The sequence below is a fragment of the Vulpes vulpes genome, unplaced genomic scaffold (genome assembly GCF_048418805.1).
Source record: "Vulpes vulpes isolate BD-2025 unplaced genomic scaffold, VulVul3 u000000695, whole genome shotgun sequence".
NCBI classification, from domain to species: Eukaryota; Metazoa; Chordata; class Mammalia; order Carnivora; family Canidae; genus Vulpes; species Vulpes vulpes.
Genome location: NW_027325815.1, coordinates 189,924 through 213,225, shown reverse-complemented (window position 1 = coordinate 213,225; position 23,302 = coordinate 189,924). Strand labels below are relative to the sequence as shown.

Genomic DNA, 23,302 nt, shown 5'->3' with positions numbered 1-23,302 from the left:
CTGTAAGAGAAGCATAGAGTTAGTGGAGCTGTCCCCGTGGCAACGGGGGTGGAGCCAAGTTGGTGGGGTGAGGAGTCCGGCCTGCCCCAAGGACCCCATGGGCCCTGAGAAGGAGACAGGGTCTGGGAAGCTAGGACATTCGGACTTCCAGGAGTCCGAATTGTGCCCCAACAGGCAGCCTGGCCCTGACAACGTCAGGCCACCCCAGGTCCTCGATGGCCTCAGCTAGCCCATGGAGAGGACACTCCAGTCCCTACAGGCTCTGAGCACTGCATAGGACAGGGACCAGAAGAGACGTGAGGAGCGTAAACACTGACTCCCAGCTCACAAGCCTCTGAGTGCTCAGCGCCTGACATGTGAAGCTGGGAGAGAATTAGGCCCAATCCTACAGATGGGGAGACTGAGGCTTGCCCGAGGCCACGCAGCCCGTGTACACGGTCCCCCTGTAGAGCGGGAGGGCAGCGGGGCATAACATCCCCCAGACAAAGACCTGGAACCCACCAAAGGGTGGCCCGAGCCCAGGCCCAGGCCGGCAAAGATTCTCCATGTGAAAAGCCCAGCGTGAGCCCCAGGGCCGCGAAGGGACAGATGAGAGGCCACGTTCTCCCCTTCCTGTGGGGGCAAGCTCTAATTCCACAGCCCCCAGGGGGTTCAAAGCTGTCCTTAGATCCAGAGGCTGCAAAGGCCTCTTTTGCAGGCCCCGGTGTTAATATAGATCAGCCGAGACTATAAATACCCGGCCAGGCGGGGCACAGCCCGGCTACACCAGGAGTGGCCCAGCGGGGGCTCTGACCCCAGCCCTGCCCCATAGCCCCCCTCCCCTCTCGGGCCTCAGTCTCCTCATCTCGTCAACACAGGCTACGCCACGCCACGACCCTGACAGCTTGGGTTCTTTACCCAACAGCTTACAGTTCTCTGGCCCAGGCCAGCAGGGGGTGTGCCTTTCAGGGCCCAGAGACATGGGAAGGAAAAGAGAAGGACACAAGACAGCCTCCCCCTGGGCGCACCCGGGATGGCCTGGCCTAGAGCCCGGGAGCAGCCAGGCAGGGGCCTAGGTAGCGACCACCCATCCACTCACTCCCTCGTTCACTTGGCCAGCCACTCTGTAAGTGCCTCCCACTGGGAGCTGAGCACCCACAGCCAAGACACAGCCCTGGGTGGGGGGCCTAGCAGGGAAGCCCGCAAGATAAATGAGCTCGTCTTCCCCACCCCCAGCCACGCCTGCGTAAGGGCCATCCTCTAGTTCCCATGCCCCATCCCAGCTTGCATCACGGGACACGGGTTTCACACCTGCCTTCTGCCTGGACCATGACCTTGTCAAGGACAGGGACAGGGAGGGCGGTCTCACTCACCCTGCAAACCCAAGGTCCAGCAGGGCGCCCAGGAGGCGTTCCATAAATGGTCACAGGCTCAAAGGATGAATAAGGTGCCATGGGAGCATAAAAAGGGTACCCATGCACAGGGGCCGTGATATGGGCCTGGGGGAGGTGCAAGGGGGGAAGGGAGCTCACTGCGCCCAGTCCAACTGCGTGTGGGGCCCACACACTTAATCTACAGCAGCCTCGCTGCTATGCCCATTGGAAGGATGAAGAGACAAAGGCAGAGAGAGGTTCAGGGTTGCGCCCGAGGACCCAAAGCTACAAAGTGGCCCAGCCCCCACGGCCCCCAGTATGAGACAGGGCTGCTGCAGACAGACTCCCAGGACAGCCGTTCCAAACAGTAAGAGATGACGTTTGCAGAGCCGGGGACTCCCCAAAGGCCAGGCACACGCAAGGGGTCTGTGTCCCATTTTCTCATCAAAACCCCAAAACAGCCCCAAGTGGCAAACAGACGCTCACACGCCAGGCAAAGAAGCTAAGGCTCCAAGAGGTGATGCAGGGACTCCCGACCCCAGGCCCGACAAATACTCTGAAGGTCCTTCCGGTCAGTGCCACCGTGGGACCCTCCCCCTGACTGGTGGTTCTATCTCCACCTGCTCTGGGATTCATGGTCAGGCAGTGGGGACCTGAGCCCAGGCCCGACTGTGCCTGCTAGCTGGTGACCTGGGCAGTGACCAGCCCTCTCTGAACCTCAGCTTCCCCGAGAACCATCTCCTCTGCCCCATGCCACTGCTGCAAAGAGCCAAGGGGTAGACCAATGAGAGACACACCGCCCCCCTTACAAACTGTAAAGTGTTGTCCATATTTAAGGGAATTTAACGGTTACTGTGATACCTTCCTTGGCTTTTCTCTGCCGTCTCTGCCCTCCTTTCTAACAAGGCTATACCAGTTTTTATCAGATGTTTGCACAGTGTCTGCCCCTATGCTAAGGGCCCAGGTACCAGGTATGTCTTTTGCAGATGAGGAAATTGAGGCTCAGAGAGGTTAAGTGACTTGCTCAAGATCACACAGTAAAACATGAGCACACTTGGCCATGACACGGTCCATCTGTCCCTGAGCGTCTATAAATTCAACCTCTGTGGCCGCTAGAGTCCTCCCCAGTGCATGAATGCCCACCTACTCCCCAGTTTATCCGACTTCCCAGCTGTATGCAATATTCATATTTCCATCAGCAGCTCACACACCCCTCTCCAAAGCCTTGGGAGCCCCATTAATCATTCAGACACACCTGCATATTCATTAACTTCCGAATTAATACAGGGCCCCTTATTACTTCGGGCCTGCTGCCTGCATTAAAGACACTTCAACTTCATTCATTATTAAACTCCCCTGATAAATGATCACAACCCTCCTTCACAGAGGAGGGCAGTGCCCAGGCCCCCAAGCCAGCAGGTCTGCTCCCAGTGCCAGCTGCTGTGTGACCTTGAGCCAGGCCCTCACCCTCTCTGGGCCTCCTGCATGTTTACCTTGGTAAAACCAGACAAAGGATGGTCTCTAAGCACTGCCCAGGCTCATCAAAGTTGGTCCCGTCTCATCCTTCCGCAGACCCCTCCGTCACTTCCCTGCAGTTACATGTATCTCTGGGGCTCACATAACTCCCATAACTCTATTCTCCACAAACTGGAGCCCATCGTTCTTTCCTGGCCCTCCCCCCACCCCCGGCAGCCTCCTCCCATCTGAGCCTGGGCCTTGGGTCTGGGCACTGCCCATCATCTCAAGGAGACGGTCTGTCCCTGCGCTGAGCTGGCTCGGGAGGCCATGACCTGTCCCTGATCAGAAAGGCCACACCCCAGGCTGTGTGCTAAGTCCTGCACTGTCCCACTCATCTTAGAACAACCTCCACTTTACAGATGGGAACCCGAGGCCAGCTGCAAACCTGGGTCTCTCTCACTTAGAGTCCTGAGCTCCTCACCATCACACTCGCCACCTGAGGGCGGGGTGCTCGGCCGCCAGTTGTGCCGGCTGCATCCTTCCCTGACTGCTTCCTCTGCGTGCAAGCCCTGCCTATTGGAGCTGCGGGCAACACAGCCCAGACCCCCCATCCCTAGCAGATGCCCTGACCCGTCTCCATCACGCCTGGCGCTGGGCAGAGCCCGAGAATGAAGCACTGAGGAGGCCACCAGCACTGCCCCTGCGGGCTCTGTCCTGCCTTCCGCCTCCACCCTGTGGGCCCCTCTGTCCTGCCTTCCACCTCCACCCTGTGGGCCCCTCTATGAGCCCTGGGCCCGAGGTATCGCTCCCTCCCCCGCTGGCTGTGTGACTGTGGGCCTGTTACCAAACTTCTCTGCGCTCAGTCTCACCATCCCAATCACACTTGACTCTGCCTCTGCCTGGTCCATCCCTCACCTCTAATCCATCCCGACACCTGTCCAGCCCACACACCTGTATATCCAAGCCACCGAGGCTCTTACCCAGACAGCAACAGCTGCCTCCCAGCATCTCAAGTGTCCCCTGTGTCCCTCCCCTTCCCTCTGCTCAGCCACCAGAGACCTTTCAAAACGCCATATACCATGGGCCCACTGAAAGACCCTCTCTTCAAACACTTCCAGAAGCTTCCATGGCTCCCAGACTGAAGCCGTAAGTCCTCCTGAAGGTCAAGGCAGCCATGAGGCTGGACTGGGCTGCCCACTCCAGACCTTCCCTCCGGCTTTTGCCCCAGGCAGCTCTCCCCTCTCTCATAGTGACTTTCCCAATTCTTGTCTGTAACAGGTGTCCACCCTCCCCACTGGGGCCACCCAGCACCAAGCACAGTGTGTTCTCCACCATGGCTCCAGCCCTGCCAGTCGGTACAGTAACCCTGTGGCCTGAACAAACAGGCCTCCGTCAGGTCCAGACAGCAAACCCACCGGGCTGTGGCCAACACCAATAGCGAGCCTGGTTGACACAAAGGAGGCTTCACCGCCCCTGATCTGTGTGCACACACAACCCCCCACCTAGTGGGATGAGAGGATAAAGCTTGTCAGACCTCATTCTCAAAGGAGGAAACTGAGGCCCAGAAAGACAAAGTGGCCTCCCAGGTCACTGCTGGTAAACAGCACTCAAGCCCTGCTGCCTGTGTCTGAGCACTAACTACATGCCAGACCCTGATCAGCCTTTTACAGGAATTAACTCAATCGACCCTCTCCCCAGCCCTGTGAGGTGGGCATCATTAATTATATCCATTTGAGAGATGAGAAAACTGAGGCCCAGAGCAGTGAAGCCACTTGTTCAAGGAAGGGCGCACAGCTTAGAAGTAGAAGGGCTGGAGACAAACGTGGTTGTGGCCATGAGGCCATCCTGCCCCTTTAGCTCTGTTCAAATCCTCCCAGGCCCTCAACTGCCAGGGGTGCTTGGAGCAAGAGGCATCCACTTTGCAGGCTCCATCTCCCTCCCAGCTCCCTGGCAGCAAGGATGTGAGCCAGGGCCTCCCTTTCAGGCCCCAACTTCGTCATCTATAAGGGGGTAGATGAGACACATCAAGCGGTGGCACATTGTCCACGGGCTGGCCAACTGGTCTCTGGCCTGCAGGGATCCCCGTGGGGTGGGAGACCCGGGGGGGATGGAGCAGGGAGTTCATTCAGGGCTCGGGGACAAGCAGGTATGAGGCCGGCCTGTTGTCACCAAGCACACAGCAAATCCAACAGGCAGCCAGGAGGCCAAGGGTGCGGTTGGCTGAGCCCCAGATGCCAAAGATGATTATTAACTGGGAGGGCTTGGCGCCTCGGAGGACCTGCTGCTCCCCGAGGGGGCTGGGGATCCGCACGGGGGGCCACACTTCTGCCAACGAGAAGTCCCACATCTAATGAACACCTACTGTTTGCCTGGCCTGGGATTCCTGGCCCATGGTGGAGGGAACAAAGATGAGCAAGGAATTCACAGACCGGCAGGGGACTTGGGCAAATGGAAACCCCCCCACACGCACTAGAGAGGATTGCTGTTGAAGGAAAGCCTCCTACAAATTATTTTGTAAAATAAATAACCAGCTTCTAAGTTCTCATATAAAAAAATCTGCATTTTCACAGACTGGGGCTGTCAAGTGAGGTAGCAGCCCTGGCCTTGTGGAGGCCTCCTGGCCACACACCCCGCGTGAGCCCAGAGGGTTGGGTGGGACCAGGCCGAGCCCATGCCCTGTTGCAGCCCCAACACGGGAGCTGGCACACAGGAGGCGCTCAGTAGCTCTGGCCAAGCGAACCCCATCAGTGCACTCGTGTCCAGGACCAAAGCTACTGTGTGTGGAGACCCCCAGAGGACCTTGCTCCTTCTACTTCCTGACCCTCTGGAGGGCTTCACAGAACCATCAGAGCTGGCAGCTCCCTGAGCACGTCTGAGCCCTGGGTGTGCAACACCTGAGGAGACTGCAGCCCCTCCTTCCAGGGGGTCCCCTCCAGCCCCAGCCCCTGAAACACAACGGCTCCTCCAGGCTCCGTCCCCGACCTCCCCACAGCTGCTCTCCCATCCCACCTGCCCTCAGATGCCCCAGACTTGCCAGGCCAGGTCACCTTCTAGAACAAGCCCACGCCTGCCCACACGTCTCCTCCTGGTCAAGGTCACCACCACCACCTGGGCCTGAAGGCCCAGGGTTAGAGGCCGAGCTCCCTGCTGGCATGAGAAGCTTCTGTGAGGTGGGCTGTACCTTCCCCAGCTCCTGCTCCAGCCACATGGCCCTCCTCACATTACCCGCCACTCCACCCCACATTGGCACTGGCACCTCCCTCTCCCTACACTCACTGCCAATACCTGAACCCCTACTGTCTTCAGCTCAGGTATCACCTCCTCCAGGAAGCCTGCCCTGAACCCTAGGTCTGCCTTCACCATTCCACAGCAACCCCATGCTCACCAGCTCCAAATGGTGTCCCCCTAAATAGTCACCGTCTTCCTTCCGGAGGGCCAAGGCAGCACCATGTCCCCTCTGTGTCCCCCCACCCCCACTAGATGGGGGCCTGGCCCAGAGGAGGTACCTGGGGCACGGGGACTGAAAAAGCAAAAAAAAAAAAAAGAAAGAAAGAAAAAGAAAAAGAACCGCCCAGCGCCCCCAGAGGTGCGTCATTCCCAGCTGGTCTCTATCCCCACCTCCACCCCCCACCTCCCCACAGGCTGAGGTGTGCTCTTTATTACTACTGGTGACAAGAGGGCCTCCCAGCTCCTTACCACTGCTGTTATGACCATTAGGGCCTCTACCGACACAGTGGCTCCCGAGTCCACCCTGGCCCCAGCCCACTCAAGGCAGCGTGGTCAGTAGGTGCAGAGAAACAGGGGAAGGAACCCACACAAAACTAGCCTTATGGGGCACGTGCGGCCCCCATTAACAGATGAGAAAGCTGAGGCTCTGAGAGCATGCAGCCAACCTGAGGCCTCCCGCCTGGTGGGGGCCAGCCTACCTTGGGACCAGAGGCTGACTCCTGCCCCACCCCCACCCCCGCCAGACTCCAGGAGCACCGAGCATGCTGGGCTGGGCATTTGACAGGCCAGCCCACTGCCAGGAGGCATGGAGGCAAGTGCACCAAGGCTGGGGTACCCTTGCTCTGTACCCCTCACAGCCGTCCCTCATCTGTCCCCAGGTTGCGAGGCTGCCCTGCTGTGCTCAATGAGATCGAAGGACCACAGCCCATTAACGACTTAACCATGGAGCATCTCCAAGGCCTGCTGAAGGTGGATTAGCTCACCTAATCCTCAGAGACTCTGCAGGGGGCAGGTCCTAACAGTCCCCCCATTTTACAGACAACAAAATGGAGGTGCTGGGTTCCACAGACCCGCCCCAAGCCAAGCAGCTGGGAGTGGAGCTGGGTACCCACCCAGCTCTGGGGACAGAGAGCCTTGCACGGGGTTGGGGGTGGGCGGTGGTCCTCAGTAATGATGATATTCCTTCCCAGCTCAGACCTTCCCTTTCATCCTTCAGAGGCATCCTGAAGGGACGGGCCTCTCCCATCGCGCACCCCCCACCCCCCACCGCCGTGCCAGCCACCTGCTGTGTCGTTCTCTTCCACCCCCTGGGAGCAGACCTCTCTCCCCCTCTACAGCCCTGATCAAATGCCACCTCTTCCACTGAGCCTTCCCTGAGCTCTGCTGCCCTCTCTCCTCTCCTGTGCCTCTGCCACGTCACATGGAAGCCCCCCCAGACGGGTACAGTCTCCTAAGGGGTCTGCCCAGACTGCCCCGCCCCCACCCATCCTCTGCCCAGCTGCCAGAGGAAGCTGCCTGAAGCACAGCAGGCTCATGGCTCACTGCCCTGCTCAGAAGCCTCTGATTGCCTCCGTGGTCCTTATCCCGGCATTCAAGACCTCTCCTGATCTGGCTTGGACTTGTCTCTGCAAATCTGCCCTGCAGCACCATCCAGTAACCGAGACACCGTCAGAACAAACCGCTCCCCGCTGCATGCACACGTGGGCACACATGCACTGGGCCACCTCGGCTCCTCCCCTGACCCCTCCTCCAGCCTTGATCCCACCACCTGCCTCTCACCTGACCCCAGAACAGCAACACTGAGAAGTCCAAGTGCCCACCATGCCCCCCGCTGCTGGAAGACTGCACATCCCAGACTCCTCCTGGCCTGGATGGAGCTCCTGAGCCCTACCTCCTCCCCAGACTCCCAGATCCTCCTTCCCAAATCCATCCCAGACCCTCATATCCTCATATATGGGCTTCTCACCTCCTCTGAACTCAGGAGGTCTTTTGAGACCTCTTGGCCTTTCCCCTGGAGATTCCCTTCTGCCCCGCCCCCACCTCATGTAGGGTTCAAAGCCACCTCCTACAGGAAGCCCTCCAGCCCGCCGGGGCTGCACTCACGTTAGTCTGCCTTCCCCCTTGGCAGTGCGGTCCCTGGTGCCAGGTACAGTCCTCATTGAGCCCCCAGACCCTCAACACCTTGCACAAGGCCTGGCTCATACCAGATACTGGAGAACTGTCTGAATAAATGCACTTCCCTCCTGTACCTTCCCCGAGCTCCAGGGGACAGAGGGGACAAGTTCACGAGCCAACAAGCACCAGTGCACATCTGCCCCCTGCCCGCACCTCCACCAGCCTCCAGTGGCACACCTGAGCCACTGCAGGAGCTGCCCGCACCTTCCTCCCTGCCGCCACCCTCACCTGCCTGCTGACTCCCATTAGGTCACAATAAAACGCACAGCCTTCCCGACATGGTTTCCTCACCTCTCTGCTCATCACCACCCCCACCCGGGCCAGCTCCACCCCCCAAGGTGCCCTTAGGTGACTGAACCCTCACTAAATCCCCAGGAGGAGGATGTGAACTGGCACCACCCCCAAGGCATCGATGAGGAAATCGAGGCACAGAGAGGGCGATCACCTGCCCAAAGCCAGGTGCCCCTCTGCCTCCTAAGGCCAAGCCTTCCATGACCCCAGCCCACCCAGCAGGTCCCTGGGAGAGGGGACAGCGAGCAGGGCGGGGAGAAGATCAGAAAGGAAGGCACCCCTTACTCTTCAGCCTCAACCTCCCCCCAGGGGGCCACCCCAAATGAGACAACCCCATTCAGAGAAGCTGACCACCACTCACACATCTACCCCCCATCCCACGAATCCTCAAGCCCCTCAGATCCCCTTCCCCGCACCCCTGCCTCCTAGCTCCAGGCTGACTGCAAATTCTATCCAGAGACAGACCTCTACAGTGTGCAGATGACCACCCCCCACTGTCACAGGCCCAGGGACAGCAGCAGGGACGGCCACTCCCTCCAGAGGCCCAGTCACCTGTGTCTACAGGGCCCGTCGGCCTTCTGGATAGGCCAGGGCTGTGTGGACAGGGCTGCAAGATGGGCCTCCTGGCAGGTGCCTGGAGACAAACCCCCTGAACTGCCGAGAATCTCACCCATCAGAGCTGGAAGAAGCTGTAAGCCTCTGAGCTGTCACTCACTAGACGAGATGAAGGACCGGGGCCTACAGAGATGCAGCTGCGCCCCACGGCCTCCTCAGCTTCCTCCCACCCACGCTGTGCCTGCCTATGGAGGACAGCCTCTGAATCCCTGGAAGGCAGCATCCTACCTGATGCCCCCCAGGACCTCCCTACCCAGCCCAAAGCAGGAGTTCAGGAGCTGCCCTGAGCAAACAAATGAGGGCTGGATTCAAATCCCTCCACATCCACCTGGGCCTTTGCTTCCCCATCTGTAGCCTGCCCTGCCTTCTTAATATTTTTTATTTATTTATTCATGAGAGACCCAGAGAGAGAGGCAGAGACACAGGCGGAGGGAGAAACAGGCTCCCTGTGGGGAGACCAATGCAGGACTCAATCCCAGGACCCCGGGATCACACCCTGAGCTGAAGGCAGACGCTCAACCACTGAACCAGCCAGGTGCCCCCCCACCCTGCCTTCTTTGCAGGGGAGCGAAAAGGTAGAGATCAAATGAGGGCATTAGCTCAAAAGTGTCTTTAAAGCTATCAATCAGATGGTTGAGCATCTGACTCTTGAGTTGGGCTCAAGTCATGATCTCAGGGTGGTGAGATCCGACCCCATGTCAGGCTCCACGCTCGGTGGGGGGTCAGCTGGAGATTCCTTCTCTCTCCCTCTGCTTCTCCCCCACCTCCCTCGCTCTCAAATTAATAAATAAATAAATCTTAAAAAAAAAAAAAAACCCATACATCACTACACACCTGGAAGGGACTTCTAATTCCAAACGGGTCTAAAACAAAGGCTGAGATGATAGATTTCATCCACTCATTCATTTAATACCACTTCTCATGCCCTGGGGCAGGCACGAGGCACCCCAGGGATCAGGATGGTCCTGGCTCTGCCCTAAGGAAGCTCACAACTGGAAGGGAATTATAATTACAGGACACCAGTAATTGCAGGACGGGCAGGGGACGTCGGGGAGCCCCGGGGGCTGCCAAGGCCAGGTCAGGGGTGTCCAGTCAGGCCTCCCAGAGGAAGGGCCATGTAGCTCTCAGGGCTATTGGAAACAAAGGGTCCCCCAAAGAGCCAGGTCAACGTGCAAAGAGGTCATGCCACCCCTCAAGTCAACATCGTCCCGGGCGAGCTGTGTCGTGAGCAGGACGTAAGCCCATAAGGTCGGCACCACCACCATCCCCATGTTAAGGATGAGAACATCAAGACCTGGAGCAACCTGCCTCAGGCCTCACAGCTCTTACGCAGCAAAACTGGTGGTCTTTGGGCCTCCAGCACCTTCCGAGGCCTCCCCCAACCAGGGACAGGGTGGGGAGGGAACAGGCTCTAGAATATTCAGCCTCTGAACTAAGGGCTGCTCTGTGAGCAGCCAGGTCACCTGGTCTCAGACACAGCAAGGAGAGTCCGGGCCGCAGGAGCTAGTCCACACACACAGTGGCCGTCAGGAAATGGCCACAGCTGGATCTGAAGAAATCCCCGCACACCCGCCAAAACAGACCCTCCGGACCTGGGCAACTGCTGGACGCCAGCCTTGGGGGCCGTGGGCCCCATGCCCCGGGAAGCGTGAGGTTTCCTGGTAACTATGCTGGGCCCTGGGCCGGGCAGCCCTCCCTTTAATGCATGCAAATGAAGCGCATAAATTTCTGCTTACTTAACTTCACAAATGTTAACAAGCTCATAAAAAATCAGTTATCCTTCCTCAGCTCCACAACACTCTCCCTCTGCTTAATTTTGTTTCTCCAACCCTCCCCCCACAACCCAGAGAGAAGCACAAGCTACCCCAGATCTGGGGGTTCCCCCTTGGCCAAGCAGGTCTGCCCTTCCTCCCTCCACCCTCTGGGCTCAGAGGAGACACCTCCACAGAGGAATCAGAAGGCCCCCGGATGCGGGAGGGGGGGACCCTCCTATCCCCCCCCCCCCCATGGCTGTGTGACCTTGGGCTCTGGCCGAACCTCTCTGGTATAATAGCCACAAAGTACCCCACGCCACCTGCCTCCAGGTTGGTGTTAGGATCACACAAGATAATCCCACTAAAGTGCTTACTTCGCTCCTGGCACAGAACGAGCCCTCAATAAATGTTAGCCCTTGTTATTATGTAAAGGAGAGTTAAATACCCCCCAGTTAATCCATTTGTAGAGTTTGCCTTCTGGGGCAGGCTGGCAGCTCCAAACGCTGCCCGCGGATCACTCTGGTTGGCTTGCTCACTGTTGATAAAAACTGGAGTTTGATACCATCGGGCTCTGAGTGCTGGCGGGCACCACAGGCCCCACCACACCCTATTGTCCCATGGACCGGATTCCAACCTTTAAGTGACCTGGCCCCCGTGGGCACTTGAGTTTTCCACCCCTGGTTTATGCCGCCAGAAGTTTCTCCAACTGGTGATCTCATTGAACACAACATGAAGCCCAGGTGGCAGACGAGGAAACAGGCTCACGGAGGGCCAACGATATGCCCACGGTCCCTGGGGGAGGAGGCGCTGTGGAGCAGCCACCAGTCCAGGCCCAGCCCCACTGTGCCAGCTTGCGAGACGCCTCCAGGGTACACGGAGGAGCAAATGGCCCCTTAGCCGGGTGGCAGGAGAGACAGGCTTGGCCCCCGTGAGCTCAGTGCATTCGGGACCAGGTGGGTGGCGGAGTAGGAGCCAAGGCCTGCCCTGAGCCTCATCCCAACCTGGCGATGGTGGGCCAAGCCACGTGCCACTCCTATGTGCCACACCCCCACAGAGCCCAGCATCAAAGGGCCCTCCAAGGATGCGGGACAGGGCTAGAGCTGGCCTGTTCCCCTCATGGCCCCTCAAAATCCTCCCCCTTGGATGGACCTCCAGGGATGGCTTAGGCCAGAAACTGCAACTCGTTCGTCCACACTAGCTCCTCTTCTGACGTCACAAAGCATAAGAAGCTGAGACAGAACATGAAGACTCCTAACTCTGGGAAACGAACTAGAGGTGATGGAAGGGGAGGAGGGCGGGGGGTGGGGGTGAATGGGTGACGGGCACTGAGGGGGGCATTTGACGGGATGAGCACTGGGTGTCATTCTGTATGTTGGCAAATTGAACACCAATAAAAATAAATTTATTATTAAAAAAAGAATTTTAAGTATATATAAAAAAAGAAGCTGTGGCCCCAACCTGCTTCCATCAGGGTTATACCAGCTACATCCCCGTGATCCCCCATCTCTCAGAAATGGAAACTGAGGCCCGAGCAGGAGGAGGAATGGATTCCCTATGGTTCCACAAAGAGAGGCTAGCCTTCTAAGACCTGTCTTGTGCTACTGTCCAGCCAACACCAGCCAGCACGATCCAGAAAACAGGGCCCAGACCAACGTCAGAGGCCAGCCTGCGGCACCAGCTACCCCCTCCAGGCCTTGACTTCCCCATCTGCAATATGGCCAACTTCAACACAGTGAGCCGTTCTGAGAGAAGAGAGTGGGGGCGGGGGGTCCTCAACACCAGGTCAATGTGGCCATCTCTGTGTGTGCCTCAACTTCCCCAAAAGGGCAGTGGGGCTTCCATCCCTTTTGCCTTCCCCAGAGACCCTCTCACTGGGTAGCCCCCAGCCTGCATCCAACGGTGGCACCAGGAGCAATCAGGTGGACACCACACTGGGGGCTAGGTAGGTGCAGAATCTACTACACAGATGCTGCTATGCCCGTTTTTCAAACAAGGAAGCAGAAGCACAAAGAGCTAAGTAATTTGCCCAAGGCTACTCCGCAAGAAACAGCAGGTGGACTGATGTGCAGACCAAGGAGCAAGGATGGAAAACCCAAGCCTGGTTACAAGAGCTCAGATGAGGCAGAGGATGAGCCAAACCAGGTGGGGATGGGAGGAGGAGGAAGGAGTCCAGTGCCTGGAGCCTCGGAGGCAGCCCCATCACTGCTGCCGACCATAGAGGCCGCCTGACCCTAACAGCACCCGTCACCTCCGGGACCTCAAGTTCAGGCCACAGTCATTCTCCCTCTCTTGCCAGCCTCAAACGGCTCCCTCGAAGCCCCTCCTCAGGCAGGTCCAGCCATCGTCCTTTCCTACTGAACAAAGCCTGGCTCCCAGCTTTGTAGGTCTTGCCCCAGCTCCCACCAAGCCAAGCGTGCCTGAATGCAAACTCGAACCCAGCTCTTGAACATTCCCACCCACTACTTCCCGATTTGGGGAAAATCCCCAAGGCACCCCCACCCAGCTGCAGAGGGAGAGGGTGGGGCCTGGGGCATGAGGGATGGGCCATGGAAGGCAGGGGCGGGGCCTGGCTGAGGGGCGGAGCCGTGAAAGGCAGGGGCGGAGCCTGGCAGGTGTGGGGCCCACCATGGAGAGGTAAGGCTGGATCCTGGGATCCGTTGCCTTGGTAACCTGACTAATTGATTCCGATTGGAGCTCCATCTGTGCCTTGGCTGGATGGGTGGTTTGGGCTCACGGGTGTTTGTTTTGAAGGGAAGGGGAGATTAGTGGGAGGAGCTGTGAGGCTGCTGGTCGGGGCTGGAGAGCCTGACGCCCCGCCCCACGTGCACAAGCTGCATCCCCACCCCGCAAAGGAAGAGGCAGGCTTGGTCCCCAGAGACCATCCCAGACGCTCCCTTCTCCCCAGGGGGCGGCTCGTCCCAGCCCAAACACTGCCTGGCCCAGACAACAGACAGCAGTGTCTGTGGTGCATGCACACAAGCGCACACGAGCACACACACATGCACACGCCGAGAACATGGGCTCTGCGGTGAGAGAGCCTTGGGGTCAGAGGCCAGCCCAGCTTTCTGAGCCTGAGCTTTCCTATCTGCAAAATGGGAACACCACTCCCCTCAAAGGCTCTTCAGAGAAATAGAGGGACGTCCCCTGTGTACCTGGGGACCTCCTTATCCTGAGATCAGGGAAGGCTTTGTGGAGGGAGATCCTGGTGATGGAATCACCTATGCAGCACCCAAAGGGTAGCAGTCTGAGGAACTGGAAGGAGGCCAGGAGGACTGGACCACGGCCTGTGAGAGGAGAGGGCGCCTCGAGACAGGAGCACTGAGCCTGGGCCAAGTCTCGGCAGGTCTCCGAAGCCAGGGTAAGGATTTTGGATCTTGGCCCAAGGAAAATGGGGGGCCAGTGACATGCTAGGGAGTCCCACCAATGGGAGAGTACAGAATGAACTGCAGGGACAGGAGTGGAGGGGCAGCCTTTGAGGAGCTGCTATGATGGTGGCAGAATGACCAGGAGATGGGAGGAGGCTGCGAGAGCAGGGTTCAGTGACACATAGGGTCACCTTCAGGATGAAGACAGGAGGCTGAGCATAGTGTTCAGGGATGACTCCCAGGGTTCAGGAACGGCAGTGCCCACCCCGGAACAGAAAGCTTCAGAGAAAGAACAAATGGGTCAGGATGCTGGATGAGAGGAGTCCAGGATGGAACAAGTTGAATTTTAGGGGTGAGAAGAACCCCCACAAAGGATGTGTCCAATCAGCAGGTGGCCATACCCAATGCCTACCAGCCAGTGGTGGGGCATAGCGGAGGACAGAGGCCTGGGTGCTCCCTCCCACCACTCCCCTGTACAGGGAAGTGGAGCACCACGCAAGAGCAGAGGCTGACGATCAGGCCAGGAAGCTGACTCCCCAGGGACAGGCATGGCCTGGAGTGGGCATGCCGAGCAGGGGCCTTCCACATGGCAGCACTTGGAGCCAGACCGCCTGGGTTCAAATCCGGGCCCCTTAACCTCACCAGCTGTGAGATCCCCGGCAAGCCTCAACGTCCCCATCTCTAAAATAGGACTACAGGTGATGCCTATGCCACAGGTTGTACGAGGAGGGCCTCCTCCTGCATTCCCCGAGGTTCGGGATCTCAAGGAACCTGCTCCTTCAGGGAGGGGGCAGGATGCTAACCCTTGTAGAGCACCCAGCACAAGCCGAGCCGTGCACCTCACAGGTGTTACAGACCATAGGAGGGGTGCTCAAGGAGGAAGTGCCCGGAGTCAGCTGGTCCGGGGCTGAACCCTGGGTCCTTGCTTTCTAACTACAGAACCAGGAGCGGCCCCCTGCCTCCCCTCCAACCTCTGCTTCTGGGAATATGAAATGGAGATAAGGAGGGCATCTGCCCATGGCTCATGGGATTGTTGTGTGAAATATGAAACCCCATTAGCATGTGTCACCACCCAGCACACAGCAAGCACTAACTAAATCATCACTGTGGTCATCCTTACAGCTTCCTCCCCAAGAAAGCGAATGTAATGATCCCCACGCAATAAATGAGAAGGGCAAAGGCCTCACTTACCCTAGCATCCAGGACCTGAATTGGCCACCATCTGACCCCAGGATCCTCCCTCCCCAGCCCAAAGGGCCTCTCAGCCCAGGATAGGGCCAAGCAAGACTGCCTGGGTCTGAACCCTGCCATAACTGCTCTGAGCTGTGTGACTCCGGACAAGTCACTTCACCTCTCTGAGCCTTAAGTTCCTGCCCTAAAAAATGAAGGACCCTTTGCCTGCACCACTGAGGACTAAAGGAGGAGATACACAAAAGGTGTTCAGCCCAGGAACTGCACACAGCAGGTGCTCCATAAATGACAGCAGATACGAAGACCCGAAGGAAAGAATGATGGCCCATGAGCCTCCAGTGGGGCCCTGGGAGTGATGCCCTCTCCTCCCCCTGCCCCAGCCAAGGAAGCATATCCCCAGAGGGCTACAGCTGGGAGGTCCACCCCAGGTGCCACCCCCACCCTGGCATTCCTCCACCAGCCCCACCATCCAGCCGTTCCCCAATCATGCCCTGATCCACCCCCACCCATCACCCCCACCGCCTCCTGCACTGAGCACACAACCGCATGAGCCCCCACCCAGCCCCATGACCAACCCGGCAGCCCCTTCCCTCCACTCTGCATCTGCTCAATTAGGGAAACGGGGGAGCGGGGGGAGCGAGGGAAACAAAGACTTAATTTCTGAGCTAATCAGTCTGCCTCATGCTAATTACCATCCTCCTGGGCATTAGGGCAGGCTTCCTGGGGGAGGCGGGGGAGGCTGGTCCTCAGGAATGACACCCCCTCCCCCAAAGCCTGAGATGGCCCAGAAATGGTGAGGGAGAGAACTAGGGACGCTTGGGCAGGGATTTCAGTGTGGGACGCGCTGGATGTGGCCCGAAGTGGGGGTGGAGGTGGGGGCACAGCAGGGAATGTGACTGGGGCAGAGTCCCTTAGGTCCTATCCTCCCAGAGTCCCTTTCTGGGACTCCTGCCCCATCCTGGGAGCAGCCAGACTTGGGGGAGGCCCCAGAACAGGCATCCCATTAGGTGTCCAGCCCACGGCCTTGGCAGAGAGATGGACAGATGGATACTTTTAAGCTAGAAAATTGAGCGATAATCAGAGTGAAGCTTTTGGATCATGGCACAGAGTGAGCGCATTGAACGTGTGCTTGTGGGCTTGCATGTGTGTGTGTGTGCGCGCGCACGTGCTACTTGCATCTGTGAGTGCACACGAGAGGGCTTGGGACTGGGAGCCAGCAAGTCTGGCCTCAATCCCCGGCTCTACACTGGGTAAGTCCCTGCCCCTCCGAAGTCCAGGCTTTACCGGGAGGGAGCAGGAAGGGCCGATCGCTAGGGTCACTTAGTTAACAAATGGATACCAAGCACCTACTACGCACACGCCAGGCTCCGTGCTGGGCACATGGGCTCAGCTGTGGACAGACAGACAAGGTTTCTGTCCTCATGGCTTCCACTCTTCCAAAATTCCATGTTCCGATCACCACAGGGTGGGATGGAAAGAAGTATCCTGCAAGGCACCGACCCCATGGAGATGGGCCAGTGTGACCGGGACGGGCTACCAAAGGCAGGGCTGGTCACTGCATTTCTCAGAAAAGGTCCTGCCCAGCAGTGAAACTTCAGATAACTGTGACTCACTGGGGGTCCCAGTGCAAATCCCTTCCCCTGTTTGGGCCTGTTTCCCCATCTGCAACAATGACAGAGCAGAGTGAGATGGTCTCCAACTCTCACAAGCGAGGACTCTCGGTCGTCTCCCCATTATGGGTGCGTGTACATGTGTGACATCAGGGGTGGTGGTATGCTCCTGACACACACACATACACACACACACACACACACACACACAGCTGACTGTCCCAGCCCTGGGTCCAGGAGCACAGCAGACACACTGGATGGACAGGTACACCCAGTGATGAGAGGGGCTGCCCTGCACCCCCAGGGGCTCATCCTCTCCCAATCAAGGCTCCCAAGGGTGCACACTCACCCCTGCTGGCACAGGCCACCCCTTCAACCGTCTCCCTCTTGCCTTGTTGTGGAGTCATCACAGCTGGCCACCACATCCTGAGTGCCTGCAATGTACCTGGTGCTCCCTACGCCTCACTGCACAGAATTCTCACAACGGCCCTCCCAGGTAAGCACTGTTACCCAGTTTGACAAAGGGGGAAACTGAGGCTCGGCTAGGTCAAGTGACTTGCTTGGTAACTGATGAGCTGGGCACTCAAATCCAGCCTCATCCCAAGCTGCCACACCCACTGTGCACCAGGAGCACCTTCCTGGACCACCCACAAGACTCAGACCAGGGGACCAAGCTGGCCCAGACCCTGCCGGAGCACTGCTCTCTACAGATTATCAAGGGCTCCACACTGCAAGGCAGTTGGGGGCAGGGGGAGCCCGAGAGCCAGATAGCCCAGGTTCATATCTCAGTCTCACCACTGACTCTCTCTGTGACCATGGGCAGGATCCTTAACCTCTCCGCACCTCAGTTTCTCCATCTGTAAAATGGGGGTCAAGACATTTTGTTGGATAGTTGAGAGGATTTAATTTCTGTAAAGTTCTTAGGACAGAGCCTGGCACATGGTAAGCATTACTTGGCTGTTGTTAAATTAAAGGAATAAATTATTCCCCTTGACTCTATGGATGGCCTGAGAGTTGGGTCCCCCAGAGGGCAAGGGGTACAGCTGAGATTCAAACTCTTGAGTCCAGGACTCCCTCCCCAGTACTTTCTCCTTACAGCACCAAGGTAGCTTCAGCTACCACAAGAACGAAGAAGTCCCAGGACTGACCCTGGCTCAGGCCCCGGGAGGTAAGTAGAGGCTATATGGAGACAGAGGTCAGAGCACAGGCTGGGAGTCAGGCCCTGCACCTCCTTCCCTGCCCCACCCCCAGCTCCAGAAGCCCCAGGCACTTTCATGGCCACCCAGGGGCCCTGGGCAGCCAGGTGCCAAAGCAGCTCTCCTTGGTGCCAAGGGCCCAAGGCCAGTGGTCCTGGGACATGGCAGGCAGGGAGCGGCAAGGGGCAGTATGGCCCCCCAGCAGCTGCTTCCAGCATTCTGCCCCAGGGACAGCCGGGGGCTTTCTGGGCCCAGTCCTCCCCAGGTTCCAAGAAGCCCCACAGGCATGAATCCCATCCAAAATAGGGGTCCTCCCTGAAGCCTTCAGTTGCAAGGGGAACCTAGACCACATTCAACCTCAGAAGCTGATCCCCACAAACAAGCTCACCCACATCACAGGGCAGCCCCCCTCCCCCGGGCCAGAGGTGCGAATACCTGAAGTCGTGCACCGTTGGTGAAAGTGGAACACATGCAACCAACTCAGCCCACTCCACCCCCCAACAGGGAAATGGCCGTGCAAGGGGACCCTGTGCCAAGGCAGATCGGGACCAGGCCCCCGCGGTGGCCCTGAGGGGAGATGCCCAGCATGTAGGGTCAGGGGCAGGGAGTGAGGGGTAGAGGCTGCAAGGCGAATCCCACATGGGTAAGACCAGATGGCGCACATGTGTTTGCAGGTGCCTGGAAACACGGGGAAGGGCCCTACCAGTGATGGGGCAGGGGCACCAGCCCGGCGCCCTGTTTTATGCACAGAGAGCACGTGTCAGTTCTTAGTTAGAAAGCAGGTGTTTGCACACACATTCCTTCACACATACACACTCCAACACTCAACAAACACACATAAATCACCCAGTGCATGCAGACGCACAGCCAGCCAGCCACGTTCCTTGCCTGACCCAAGGAAGGGACACGACAGCTGCCACAGAGATGGGCAGAGTGGAGAGATGAGAGACAGAGAGGAGACGGGGAGACACGGATGGAGGGAGAGACAGAGACAGAGCCAAGAAAGCTCTGCTCAGACCCTGGGGTGACCAGCTCAGAAGCGGCCACTTCGGGCAGGCCCAGGGGCCACAGAAGGTGAAAGGGCCCACGCCCAAAGCTGTGGGACCGGGGCTCTGCCCTCATCCCGGCCGCTCACAGTGCAATGACCCTGGGCCCGTGGCTCTCTGGGGGGATGCAGACCCTGATGCCATGTGGAGGCCCGGCTCCCACCTCTCCCTGCACCCCTCGCTGCCTGCAAGCGGCCCTGTGGGCCCAGAGGTCTCTGAGCACAGCCCCGTTCTTCCTCCCTAGAGCTCCCCCCTGAATCCATGAACCCCATTCCCAAAGCCCCCTCCCTCTCTGCAGCCACTAACCCCAGCCCCCATCAGAGAGGGCAGGAGCAGGCCAGTGACAAGGACAGCAAGTACCACACGCCCTGCGAGCCTGGAGAGGAGCGCATGCAGCCCGCCTGCTTCGTCTTACTTAATTCTCATGAAGGCGCTTGATCCCATTTTGAGGATGGAGAGTCTGAGGTCTGGAGACTGATCTGCCCAGAACCATGCGCACAGCCAGCAAGGGGACAAATGAGCTGGGATGGGCCCAGACCACCTACTCCAAACTCAGCAGCAGTGTCCACGTCTTGTAGGGCAGGAACTGGGGAGAGTGGGAGGGACCCAACAGGCAGACACCCTATTTCCTAACCCGGCACCCCAGGCCTCAGGACTCCATAGGCCAGCCAGTCCCCAACAGCCTGAGAGGTGGTGGCTGGGAGGGCCACTGAAGCCCTGCCTACCTGCTCCTGCCCCCAGGCCCCAACAACAAAGTGAGCATGTATTGAGCACTCTCTGTATACGTGCCAGGAGCAGGGCACTTTATAGGATCAATCCTAGGAGGAAGGTACTATTTTTATTCCCATTTTACAGAAGTGTGGCCACTCAGAGTAGAATCTGGGGTTGGATCCAGGCCTGGGCCCACATGCCTGACCCCTGTGTCACCCCATGTTCCAGCCCTGGGAGTTTCTCTGCTCTGACCCAGTGACACCAAGCCGATACCCAGGAGTGTCAGACAGAGGCAAGACGGGCCTCCTTCGAGTCCCTGCTTAGCTCAAGGACTCCAAGGTGCCATCATTTGAGTCACCTGCTCTCCGCTGCCAACCTCTCCACGGCCTGTCTCTTCCCAGGATGCTCGACACTCGGGATCCCCAGCCAGCTCCCACCTCCATCCTTAAAGTGCAGCCCTGGGTGGGGAGGGGACGGTCTGTGTCTCCCCTGACCTCAGCTAATATCCTCAAGATGAGGAGCTGGGTCTCAGCCTGAGGCCCAGAGAGGGTGTGGGATTAGCCAGGGTCACACAGCAAGTCAGAGGCAGGAAGGAGAGCTACGGCCCTTGGCTTTACCTCACAGATCAGCACAGTCTGCCCTCCCTCCTGTGTTTATAAACACTGAAGCTAGGTTGGCTGAGCTGTGCCTTTCCTGAAGGAAAGGCATTTGGGATTTTTAGCAACTTCTAGAATGCCTCAGGCCTTACCAACCATGCAGCCCCAGTAGCCCTCTGGGCCTGCTGTGTGTAAACACTCCTCTCTCCATCCCCCGCAGGAGCCCAGCACCCTCCGCAGGCAATGTCCCCATTTCACGGATGAGTAAACAGAGCTTCATCGGGTGCACAGGACCACTCAGGGTCAGGGTGGAACCCACAGCGCCTTGCTTCCCAACCACAGAAGATGCCCTCCCAGAGCCCCTGCCCAAAATCTAACCCCTTCCTGATCTTTAGGGACTTTCTTCCAGGAAGTCTTCCCAGAACTCAGGGAGCCTCCACGCAGAGGGACTGTTCCTTGTTCCCACACTCCCGAAGCCGACTGAGCCTCTGCCCTCAGACCTGGGCTCCTGGGAGACAGGGGACTCCCTGAAGTCAGGGCTACGCCTCCCTCAGACCAGGATACTGATGGCAGAGACTTTCTTCTCACTATGATGAGGGACTCCCTGAGGACAGGGCCACTACACTCTCCTTCCTTCAGACTAGGAAGTACCGAGGGTGGGACGCCCACCCACACAGCCGCCCACCCAGAGAACACTCGGCACCCATGGCACAAGCAGGACCCCTCCTCCTCTCTCTCTCCCTCCTGGCAGTCCTCCAGGCCTGGCCCGTACCAGGCAGCCTCCTCCCCTCCCCCGGGCCCTGGCCATGAATCCCACCTCTGTTGGGCACCACAGACCCCACTTTCTCCTCCCCAAACAAATGGGGTCTTGAGTAAGCCACTGGGACTGCACACAAGGCCAGATCTATTCCCGGGGCTAATGTCGCTGCCAGCAGGGGGCCAGGGGGCGGGGAGGAGGGGGAGCCAGGCTGTGAGGAGCAGGCTGTCTGGGCCACAGCCTCTCTTAAGGCCCAGCCTCCAAAATCAGGGCCAGGGCTCTCTCAGCTACGTCCTGGTGGGGCTACGATCAACAGCCCACTCCCTGGGTAACATCAGAGCAGGCCCACCCCAGACACCCGCATCATGCCTGCCCTGGCCCGACACAATGCCAGCAGGAGCCTCTGAGCCCAGGTCCAAATCCCTGCTCTGTGCCCTATGGAGAATCTCCCCCAACCTGAGTCAGGTCATCTGTAAAATGGGCACAACAACCCCTTTCCACCCGGGCTGATGCGACTGCGGAGGGGGACAGACAGGAAGGCCCCCGCCACATGGCCAGTGCTCAAAGGAAAACGAGGCTCCTTCTTTCTTTGATTTTTCTCTTTTTAGGGGGTGGCACAAGCAGAGGGGAGAGCACAGGCTGGCAGGGCAGAAGACGGCCCTTTCCAAGCGCTTGAAATGTCTCCTATTCAGAAGTGAGAAGTGCATCCCTCAGGAATGAGCAGCGGGGCCTCCCAGCACTGGGGTGATTCAGCAGTGGCTGTTTTTCTACCCTGAGGAGAGGGCCTTGGAGTCAAGCCTGCAAATCGAAGCTCAAAGCCCACTGCCTCCCAAAAGCCTATCTAGATAAGCCAGGATATCATCTCCATTTTACAAACAAGTAAACTGAGAACACAGAGTGGTTAAGTAATGGGCCTAAGGGCACACAGCTAGTGAGCAGCAGCTGAACTGATCGCTTCTGACAATTCAGGCTGCTACAGAAAGCTCTTCCTTACGGCCGGAGCCTCCCCACGTCCCCAGCAAGGTAGCGAAGCACAGCAGAAAAAGCACTGAACCCAGAGTCAGCCCAGTTGGGGCTCAGAAGCCACCCACTTTCTGCTGTGTAGCAACGGCCACTTTACCAGGCCTCCCGGGCCTCACTTTCCTTGTGGGATAAATGGGAACAACAAGACTGGCGTTCCAGGGTGGCCGGTAGGGTTACCCACCACGTATTTATTGAACACCTACTATGGGCCAGGCCCCCTTCGAGGCATTTGGGATAGAGCAGGGTACATGACAGGAAAAGCTCCTGCCTTCATGAGGTGACACGTGGCAGTGGTGGCAAGGCAGACGATAAATAAGCAAAAATAAAAATAAAAATAAAAATGGCATCAGCTTATGCTAGGGGCTAAAGGAAACACAGAGAAGGAAGAGACCCAGAGCCACAAATAGAGCGGTCAAAAAGGGTCTCCCTGGGGAACTGGGGACAGCCCTGTAACCAGCCCTGCAACCAGCCCTGCAAGCAGCAGTGAGCACAGGAGGGACAGCCGCTCTTGCAGAAGGAACAGCTAGTGTGAAGGCCGAGGAATTCAGGGAGACTCGGAGCCTGGGGGAAGTGCCCAGCCCCCCCCACCCCAAGCTCCAGAAAGAGCAGCTGGTGGTGTTAACTGCTATAAACGCGTCTTGGGAGCTCCTTGCGCCCTGCCTTCCCCCTCTGGAAAATGGGATGCTGTGCAGATTCCAGGGAAGCCTGTCTGCTCCACTCACCCCCAATTCATTTTTATTCCTCCCATTTTGCAGGCGGGGAAGCTGAGGCTCCCCAGACCCCACAGCCCATAAACGGTAACCTGAAGATGGGAACCAGGGTCTCATAATCCCAAACCCTGTGTCCTGCCGGCCTCCTGGGGCCTCACGAGTCCCAGAGCACTCACACACTCACTCCCTCTCCCCCAGGTTACCCCGAGACCATGCTGTCAGAA

At 58.2% G+C, this 23,302-nt stretch overlaps 1 protein-coding gene across 1 annotated transcript in view; it reads right to left on the bottom strand.

The window, feature by feature from the left end:
- ELFN2 (extracellular leucine rich repeat and fibronectin type III domain containing 2) overlaps nucleotides 1–23,302 on the bottom strand; it is a 56,553-nt gene that overhangs the window by 20,881 nt on the left and 12,370 nt on the right.